The sequence below is a fragment of the Gymnodraco acuticeps genome, unplaced genomic scaffold (genome assembly GCF_902827175.1).
Source record: "Gymnodraco acuticeps unplaced genomic scaffold, fGymAcu1.1, whole genome shotgun sequence".
NCBI lineage: Eukaryota > Metazoa > Chordata > Actinopteri > Perciformes > Bathydraconidae > Gymnodraco > Gymnodraco acuticeps.
The window spans coordinates 206,191-216,941 of NW_022990985.1; the positions used below are offsets into that span (position 1 = coordinate 206,191).

General features: G+C 39.5%; 1 long non-coding RNA gene across 1 annotated transcript; it reads right to left on the bottom strand.

Moving 5' to 3' along the window:
• Positions 1-862: 862 nt before the first annotated feature.
• LOC117559105 lies at positions 863-2,732 on the bottom strand. Its single transcript, XR_004570924.1, has 5 exons — positions 2,691-2,732; positions 2,162-2,220; positions 1,942-2,077; positions 1,103-1,212; positions 863-1,005 (listed from the first exon to the last, which is right to left on the bottom strand). It is a non-coding gene; the product is annotated as an uncharacterized LOC117559105 (long non-coding RNA).
• Positions 2,733-10,751: the final 8,019 nt, after the last annotated feature.

The following is a 10,751-nucleotide window of genomic DNA, read 5'->3' on the forward strand; positions in this document are numbered from 1 at the left end:
CTTTGAAATGTACTTCAGTAAAAAGTACCCATCACTAGCAGCTGCTTTAAAGAGTACCTGACCTCCCTTTATATCAATAGAATAATGTCATTGTTACACTGCAAAAACGCCCTGTCAAATTTAAGGCCAAACGTTCTAGATATAAGCATGCTTGCACTTAAAACAAGCACACTTGGCTGCCAGTGCAGTAAGCAAATTTCACTTGATAAGATGTCTTAAAACAAGTCAGGCTGTCCGACTATCATTATAGCACATACAATCTTAAAATAAGATTAAAAAGACTCATTTCAAGCAATCTAGTTAAGCCTGTTTAATGCAAAAGAAGCCTATTATCACTCAAAACTAGGGCATCAAATTACTTAAAATGAGATTTAGGGAGACGTGTGGCGCAGTGGGTAGTGCGTTGGGATCAGGGGAGCATAGGTTCAAACCCCACTGCAGTCAACATGTCGTTGTGTCCCTGAAGACACCACAGTATTGAGTATGTAAGTCACTTTGGATAAAAGCGATAACAAGTTACATGAAATGTAATTCTTGTTTTTAGGGAGATAAATTAGAACACATGCTCTTAAAATAAGTAAACACGTTTTTATTAAGTCAGTCCATAACAAACAGGATCATTTATTAAATGAACAAAGCTCTTCAACATATATACATCCTCATAGAACTGACAAACATTGGACACAGAATTCAAGTTCTCTACTTTTTTGTAAATTCTCCCCATTCAGCTATTGCTTTTTTGTATGAATGAGTAAGGTCACGCTCGTGAATACTGTCCTTCAGTACCTCAGTCTGGATAACGGATAGGAGAGTAGCAACACATTTGGGGTAGGTGAGGTGGAAGGTGTTATACCCCATCAGGATGAGTGGAGCCTCGTGCATCATTTCCCTAGGTAGGGTCATCAGTGGGATTTTGCCAACAGCCAGGAGGAGGTTAGTAGAGTCTAGGATGACTGGACTGGTGATGGGCCGTCTCTGGAGAAACGTATTGGGGTCCTCGGATGGCTGAGAGCAACAAAGTAGAGACAACAAGTAGAAACAAATTAAACCTCAAGGAATATCAAGTTTTATTTCAGTTGAACTGATACTGACTCAGACTCACCTCAAGAACAGGGAACAGTGCCTCACTTGCTGACTCAAGCTTTTTGGGTGGGGCAGCTGGCGAAGGAAACATTGAGGGAAGTGCCTTCATGAAAGCAATCGCTTGTCCAGCTGAAAAACAACATGGATACATCATCAAATGCATCGTGCTTGTTTTTGTTAGGCAATTTGACTTTGACATTAAGTGTTGTGTAACTGAAAAGTAAGCACAAAAGCAAAAAAATAGTTCTGTGCAGAGCCCAAGGGAGTATAAGATAATCATGGACAAACTATGCTGTTGGTGAACGACAGTATCCCTGAAGCGACATGAATCTTAATGTCACCTTGGGAAATTGTACATAAACTGGTGCTACTTTTTTTTCAAAATTGGCCTGAATGTAAGACAGAGAGCGTGGGATCACCAAAATCAAACGGTTCTCCTAGGGATATTGAATGTGCACAGCGAAATGAAAGAGTGAAATAAAAACGATTGCAGTTATTGGATCAGCAAAGTGAAAGTTTGACTGGATAGTGGGGGGGGCAGCGGTCGGGTGAATCTATAATATCCCTGACACTTTCACTGCAGGGGATATAAAAAGCACTTGTCAGTTGCACAAGGGAAAGCAAAACAATAAGGGTCACCTGTATGCATGACTAAGGTAGTAGTGTTTAAACCCTCTAGTGACCACTACTACCTTATTACTACCATTTAGCCATAATTCAGTCATCAAAAAGGAGACCCTGTCCTATCAAAATAATGAAAATAATCTAATACAATCACATCCCATGCGGCCATGAAATGGTCACCCCCAACCTATAAAACATCAGTGTTATCTACGTTATGCTCACATGTATCCAGACCCATTGGTGGCTTCAACGACTTGTTCCACACTCCAAAGAACAGCGCATTTTCGCAAAAGCTTCCCCATCTGGCTTTGATCTGGTCAGTGAAGTTCTTGGTGCCTGACTCTAGAATTCGGCCCATCTCGTCCAAAACCTGAGGGTAAAAATCAATAGAACTTTGATACAGAGAAAACAGCAAACAGATGTTAGATGTCTAAATAATTAACAAGAGATTTACCTTTTAAGAGTGACACAGTTGTGTCATCAAATCTATCCATCTCACCATGAAGAAGCATTCTGTAATTTACAGGAAAAGACGGCACTGTCATTTTAAAAGTCAACCCCAAAAAATCACATTAAAAAGGCATCAGACACTAAATTGTAAAATGGCTGTGATTCACTATGAACTAGCGAGGTCGACGTTAGCTAGTCGACCGCAACCCTTTGCGTTTTTAACTAACTGCTAGCTTTTAACAGATACAATTACTGAATACCAAAAGAAAACGTATGATATTAACGTCGGCTAATTTTGTGTTCCTTACAGACAGTGTATTTATCTGAGAGTAGTTAACGTTAGCTAGCTCATTACATACCCCATTAGTGAGGTTAAGGTTAGCTAGCAACACGTGCTTCGTAGTTAGCTAGCTATCTTAGCTAATTCAGCTAACAGTTAACCAATGAATGTACTAATACTTAATACATTGAAAGCACTAATATGTTACATATGCCTATTGACTTTTATTCCTACGTTCAGTTACTAACGTTACCTTAACTGCACTTCTTGGTCGCTGTCCTGCCTCTCTGGTGAAGGTGAAGGTGAACTGACCAACGTGTTACATTCCGCGGGCGCTTGGCTTGTGGTGCGTTCAGGTGATCCTCGTGAAATAGGGAATTCCCCGTTTGCCATCATTTGGACACAAACAGCCATCCACTTGTAAACACTGAGGACTGAGGAGGATCTCTCGATGTAAATAATATAGTACTGGCATTCGTTGTTTACATATTTTAGTGGATATTGTCATTGATCCAGCTTCTGACAAACGCATGGTAAGTAAAGTCACACATTTTCCGACTCTATGAGAGATGCAAACACCACATGGATGCACATTGCAGGTTTTTCTTCTTTCAGGGCCAATGAGAAGCAGAGTAGGGGCGGGTCTTCGCATAATTAAATAATGCAGCAAGCGCCAAATTCGCACACACCTCTGAGAGCAATCGTTATAGTCGTCCACATCTGATGAAGTGTGTGAAAATTCAAGTCAAAGATATTGTGATATTTTTTTTGTTATCCATATCGCTCAGCCATACTTAGTGTGTTAAGCTGTTCATGTTTAAATGTGTAATGTGGCATGGATTGTTTGAACATGTGTGGTGTGATAAATGCACCATAATCTTAGAAATTAAGATATTGTTCTTTGTCCAGTATTGCTTACGCCATAGATCAGTGATTCTCAAACTTTTTTCAATCATGTACCCCCTTTGAAAAAAAAATGCAGCCAGGTACCCCCTGATCAGCGCAAAAAAAAAAAAAAAAATTGTTAGGGAAGAAATGCCTATATAAAGAGGTACGGTGCTGCACCATCGGTGTCTGATTTATTAAAACAACAACAGTAACTGAGAAATACTTAAATGCTACATTTCAAATGTTTACAATCCATCACTAAATTCATGGCAAACCAATTTTAACATCAAGCAATAACACTAAGACGACATTAGTTACATTGAACTGATCTTTTTAATAAGTTGTACTTACAATGTAGTGAAACATGGGCTTGAGCTTCACTGAGGATCTTTGTCATGCTGACAGGGAGGCACCTGCAGTTATTACACTTCGCGTTTTGAAATATGTGAAACTCTGTTCATATAAATGCTCAAACTTCCTTACTTTTCCTAAAATTGGTATTTATTTATTTTTTCAATTAACATAAAAATAAATCTCACGCACCCCCTGCAGTACTCCAACGTACCCCTAGGGGTCCGCGTACCCCCATTTGAGAACCACTGCCATAGATAATAAGAGACCAGATAACAGGGGAAAGAGACGTTGCTTGAAGGAAGAGGGAGGGGGTACTGAGTAGCTGGCAGCCCCTCCCAACAGTGTCCTCACTGCTCAGGGACCCCCACTGTGTTACCAGTTCCAGGGCAGTAACAGAGTAGAGATTGCACACCTACCTCAAGAGTCAATGTCATGCATATTATCAGTTATTCTGGTCCATATCCTTTAGGAGAGTGTGTTATGATGATTATCAGTTCATTTTGTGATTATCATTCAAAGAGATGTTAATTCTTGTTTGAATTGTGTCTTTTTCTGTCTTTACCAGCTGGGGAAATAACTTATGTTAACCACAGAGCTGATGCTTGAAATTCATTTGTTTTCTTCTTGCCATACTAGTGCTTAAAATAAGGCTTTTTAGCCTTGAAGTGGATGTTTTATAGACAGGTCCCTTGTTTCTAGTTAAACATAACTAAAATAAAGACAAAGTTGCTTATCAAGACAAGGCAAGTAACATTTACTTGAATTAAGTCAAAAAATCTTCCATAGAAAGCACTAGATAAGCCATTTAAACTCAAATCAAGACAAACTAGATTTAGAATCTAAATTTAAGATTATTACACTTGGTTAGATCTGCAGTTTTTGCAGTAGCTAATGAATGTTTCCATGCTGAACAACGGCAACATGACAACGTTTCCATTGGTCCCTCTTCTTTAGAGAAGACCAGGAAATGATGGATACACGGATCGTGTTCAAATCAATAGGCACGCAATGACTCTAAAGAATAATGATCACGCATCAAACACACATTCAGACTAAAGGAACCAGCTGTTTGGGAAATGAGAGAAGTAGAAAGTACAGGTATTTGAGTTCAACATGTAAGAAGTAGAAAGTACAGGTATTTGAGTTCAACATGTGAGAAGTAGAAAGTACAGGTATTTGAGTTCAACATGTAAGAAGTAGAAAGTACAGGTATTTGAGTTCAACATGTAAGAAGTAGAAAGTACAAGTATTTGTGTTCAACATGTGAGAAGTAGAAAGTACAGGTATTTGAGTTCAACATGTGAGAAGTAGAAAGTACAGGTATTTGAGTTCAACATGTAAGAAGTAGAAAGTACAGGTATTTGAGTTCAACATGTAAGAAGTAGAAAGTACAGGTATTTGAGTTCAACATGTAAGAGTAGAAAGTAAAGGTATTTGTGTTCAACATGTAAGAAGTAGAAAGTACAGGTATTTGAGTTCAACATGTAAGAAGTAGAAAGTACAGGTATTTGAGTTCAACATGTGAGAAGTAGAAAGTACAGGTATTTGTGTTCAACATGTAAGAAGTAGAAAGTACAGGTATTTGAGTTCAACATGTAAGAAGTAGAAAGTACAGGTATTTGTGTTCAACATGTAAGAAGTAGAAAGTACAGGTATTTGAGTTCAACATGTAAGAAGTAGAAAGTACAGGTATTTGAGTTCAACATGTAAGAAGTAGAAAGTACAAGTATTTGTGTTCAACATGTAAGAAGTAGAAAGTACAGGTATTTGAGTTCAACATGTAAGAAGTAGAAAGTACAAGTATTTGAGTTCAACATGTAAGAAGTAGAAAGTACAGGTATTTGAGTTCAACATGAGAGAAGTAGAAAGTACAGGTATTTGAGTTCAACATGTAAGAAGTAGAAAGTACAAGTATTTGTGTTCAACATGTAAGAAGTAGAAAGTACAGGTATTTGAGTTCAACATGTAAGAAGTAGAAAGTACAAGTATTTGTGTTCAACATGTAAGAAAGTAGAAAGTACAGGTATTTGAGTTCAACATGTGAGAAGTAGAAAGTACAGGTATTTGTGTTCAACATGTGAGAAGTAGAAAGTACAGGTATTTGAGTTCAACATGTAAGAAGTAGAAAGTACAGGTATTTGAGTTCAACATGTAAGAAGTAGAAAGTACAGGTATTTGAGTTCAACATGTGAGAAGTAGAAAGTACAGGTATTTGAGTTCAACATGTAAGAAGTAGAAAGTACAGGTATTTGAGTTCAACATGTGAGAAGTAGAAAGTACAGGTATTTGAGTTCAACATGTGAGAAGTAGAAAGTACAGGTATTTGAGTTCAACATGTGAGAAGTAGAAAGTACAGGTATTTGGGTTCAACATGTGAGAAGTAGAAAGTACAGGTATTTGAGTTCAACATGTGAGAAGTAGAAAGTACAGGTATTTGAGTTCAACATGTGAGAAGTAGAAAGTACAGGTATTTGAGTTCAACATGTAAGAAGTAGAAAGTACAGGTATTTGAGTTCAACATGTGAGAAGTAGAAAGTACAGGTATTAGGGTTCAACATGTGAGAAGTAGAAAGTACAGGTATTTGTGTTCAACATGTAAGAAGTAGAAAGTACAGGTATTTGGGTTCAACATGTGAGAAGTAGAAAGTACAGGTATTTGTGTTCAACATGTAAGAAGTAGAAAGTACAGGTATTTGGGTTCAACATGTGAGAAGTAGAAAGTACAGGTATTTGGGTTCAACATGTGAGAAGTAGAAAGTACAGGTATTTGGGTTCAACATGTTAGAAGTAGAAAGTACAGGTATTTGTGTTCAACATGTAAGAAGTCCAAGTAAAAAGTCGTCAGAAAAATAAGTAGTGGAGTAAAGTACTGATACCAGAGACATGTGCTTTGTATTTGTACTCCACTACTTCCCACCTCTGCATATTTAGCACACAAACACTTGAACACCAAACACTGTCAAATGCTCACTTACACACACACCTTTACTCTGAGTCATTCTTCAACGCTTCGCTCCATCCTCTGCTGTGTTGCAGTGTGTTGGCATGAAGGTTTGATTTATCTTGGTAATATCCATCAGGTCAGTGGGACCTTGGGAAGGCACGGCCATAAAACCAGGGCTCTGGCCGGGCCTTTTTAATACAGTCTCAGTAAAATGGCTGAAGGTCAGCTGCACTCTCGCTCAATCAGATAGAAACAGCTCCTGCTGCTGGAGCAACTGTTGTTGCATTAAAGTTACACTGCAGTAACACCGCTCTGAATACAGTATGTCTCTAGAAACAACGGCTGGAAGACGGAGAAACCACAGCTCTTCCAGAAAAACGTCTCCCCCATGGTGAGGATATTACTCAAGATATCAGTTCTGTGTTCGCAGTAAAAGAACGCTGGTGAAACGTCTCGTCCCCAGTAGAAACACTGCATCTCAAGGGGCATTTCTCATGAGTTAAGTTGTGACTCACTTATTTAATCGCATACTTTCTTGCCTTTTTAGGTCGGAAAAGTATGTGACAAATCCTCCGAGAGCTCACAATAAATTCAGAAGGGAAAACATGGAGATACAGTTAACCTCGGCGATGTGAGCGTGAAACACGAGGGCATTATGGCGCGTTTCCACTGCAGCGGGTAGCTCGACTTAAGCGTGCCGGGCTGTGCGGGGCCCGTTTTTGGTTGCGTTTCCACTTGGCCTAGTTTTGGCCCGGGGCTACTTTTTCACCTTTTTTCTGGCCCGACTAAATCGTGGTTCTAGGGCCAGCAACAACCAGGCTGAGTCGGGCTGAGTATGCTAAACTAGAGAGAGAATCGCTGGCAAGGGGGCTACAACTACAACAACATGAACATATTTGACCGTGATTTAATTGTAATACACGTTTCAAAATGATGCCGAAGTAACAACACACTGATACCAGTTAGTAAAAACCATGAATTAATGCTTTGACAAGTCTGCAGACAGACGGCAGAGAAACACCCTTTTAAAATGCGTGTTTTCTAAATGGAGCTTGGCTAAGCTAACGTTATATATGCTCCGACCGTCCACACTCACAACAACGGCCTATACAGACATACATAAACCAGCGACTGTATTCTCCATGACACAGGCAGTCTGTGGTTTGTACTTGTTTAACTTTTGTCTAGTTTCTGAACAGATATGAAGAGCTGTGAGCTCTGAGTGCTAAGAGCTAACGGCTGTGTTGTTTTCTGGGGCTCTCATTGAAGATGACGTCACGGCTCCGCCTACACTGCGTTACTATAGTAACTGCCCCAGTTCCTAAACTGTAATGGAAGCGCAGCATTAAAGTGAGCCGGGCCTAATAAGGCCTAAACAAACCGAGCGAGGCCTGCAGTGGAAACGCGCCATTAGTGAGCCGCACTGAGGGCCTTTGATTCCACATAACAAACCATACCAAGTCTAAGCAGCCATTGTGGGATGACACATTGCAATCAACAATAGCTCAACTATTCTCAAGCTTTATGTAAATGTCTCGTGAAAACGCATCATTTTAAGGGATCAGAAGTGGCCACGGTGTTAATGCATTTGGCACAGCATAGCTTCTCCGATGCATGTTATGTGAGGAAAATAGACATTTTCAAAGCATGTAATGCGATTTTCATCTCATTTAAATATGCATGATGACAGCGGACACAAAACGGTCTTAGTTGAGGCATTTGTGGGACGTGATGTTTACTGACACCGGGGCAATATTTGTATACTTGTTTCTACACTGAAAACGTAGCATTAGAAATTGGTCGTACATCAGCCTCATTATAATATCATTAAATAAACTAGGGTAAACACGTGTGTGCTTGTGTTAACCACATCCTAATTACAATGATTAACAGCTTTCAAAGGCTCCACTGCCATGCCAATGTTTCTGAAATGCATCTGAAAAAGCCGCAGCAGCTGCACCGGTTTTATGATCAATTATCATCCGACGACTTATTGAGGACTTGTTGTCGTTAGCATTGTATTTTGTTTTGATATTCGTAGAGGTTTCAGCTGAAAAGCAAACAGACGGAAGAGAGAAGGTTATAGTTGTAATTAATTGAGCTTCCGTCAATTTTGGGGGGCTCCTCTGACAGTTGAATAATGTGAGATGTTCGCAGCTTAATTATATAAAGAGCATTAATATCAGGCTGCCAGCGAGATGCAGGGAGAGTGAAATATGTTCGTAACCCCAGCTGTACTGCTCTCATTCAAAATGATATCTATATATAACAAGTTGAATGAGTGTGGTAGTAGTTCACTTAATGTATGCACAATATATGCTTTCATTATTGATTAGAGGCACTGGGATGGTTAAAGATACACTATAATGCGTATATATATATCAGTATGTAGTGTCTCTACTTTAAAGAGTCCTCTCCTGCTGATGTTCAGGTGTATATCAGTATGTAGTGTCTCTACTTTAAAGAGTCCTCTCCTGCTGATGTTCAGGTGTATATCAGTATGTAGTGTCTCTACTTTAAAGAGTCCTCTCCTGCTGATGTTCAGGTGTATATCAGTATGTAGTGTCTCTACTTTAAAGAGTCCTCTCCTGCTGATGTTTAGGTGTATATCAGTATGCAGTGTCTCTACTTTAAAGAGTTCTCTCCTGCTGATGTTTAGGTGTATATCAGTATGCAGTGTCTCTACTTTAAAGAGTCCTCTCCTGCTGATGTTCAGGTGTATATCAGTATGTAGCGTCTCTACTTTAAAGAGTCCTCTCCTGCTGATGTTTCAGGTGTATATCAGTATGTAGTGTCTCTACTTTAAAGAGTCCTCTCCTGCTGATGTTCAGGTGTATATCAGTATGTAGTGTCTCTACTTTAAAGAGTCCTCTCCTGCTGATGTTCAGGTGTATATCAGTATGTAGTGTCTCTACTTTAAAGAGTCCTCTCCTGCTGATGTTCAGGTGTATATCAGTATGTAGTGTCTCTACTTTAAAGAGTCCTCTCCTGCTGATGTTCAGGTGTATATCAGTATGTAGCGTCTCTACTTTAAAGAGTCCTCTCCTGCTGATGTTCAGGTGTATATCAGTGTGTAGTGTCTCTACTTTAAAGAGTCCTCTCCTGCTGATGTTCAAGTGTATATCAGTATGAAGTGTCTCTACTTTAAAGAGTCCTCTCCTGATGATGTTCAGGTGTATATCAGTATGTAGTGTCTCTACTTTAAAGAGTCCTCTCCTGCTGATGTTCAGGTGTATATCAGTATGTAGTTGTCTCTACTTTAAAGAGTCCCTCTCCTGCTGATGTTCAGGTGTATATCAGTATGTAGTGTCTCTACTTTAAAGAGTCCTCTCCTGCTGATGTTCAGGTGTATATCAGTATGTAGAGTCTCTACTTTAAAGAGTCCTCTCCTGCTGATGTTCAGGTGTATATCAGTATGTAGTGTCTCTACTTTAAAGAGTCCTCTCCTGCTGATGTTCAGGTGTATATCAGTATGTAGAGTCTCTACTTTAAAGAGTCCTCTCCTGATGATGTTCAGGTGTATATCAGTATGTAGTGTCTCTACTTTAAAGAGTCCTCTCCTGCTGATGTTCAGGTGTATATCAGTATGTAGTGTCTCTACTTTAAAGAGTCCTCTCCTGCTGATGTTCAGGTGTATATCAGTATGTAGTGTCTCTACTTTAAAGAGTCCTCGCCTGCTGATGTTCAGGTGTATATCAGTATGTAGAGTCTCTACTTTAAAGAGTCCTCTCCTGCTGATGTTCAGGTGTATATCAGTATGTATTGCCTCTACTTTAAAGAGTCCTCTCCTGGCACATGTCTCCGTGCTTTAAGTACATTTGTTAGATATTTTGGGCCCAACTTGTGCAAACCTTCCTAAATCTCCAACATCAGACTCACACCATTCCACTTTCTCGGGGATACTCATCTACAAAATCTTAAAATATGAATTGAAACTACTTTCTTTCGCTGCCAGAAATGGTATTTCCACTAATGAAGCAGTTCTACTCATGGTCTTGAGGACATAAGGAGAGAGTTGGCAGGATGGACTGATGGTGATAGAGGCGTTTAATCCCAGCATTACCCAGCGTCCATCAGTAATCAAACTCGCTTTGACACCGAACATCTGCTGCTGCTGAGAGACAGATG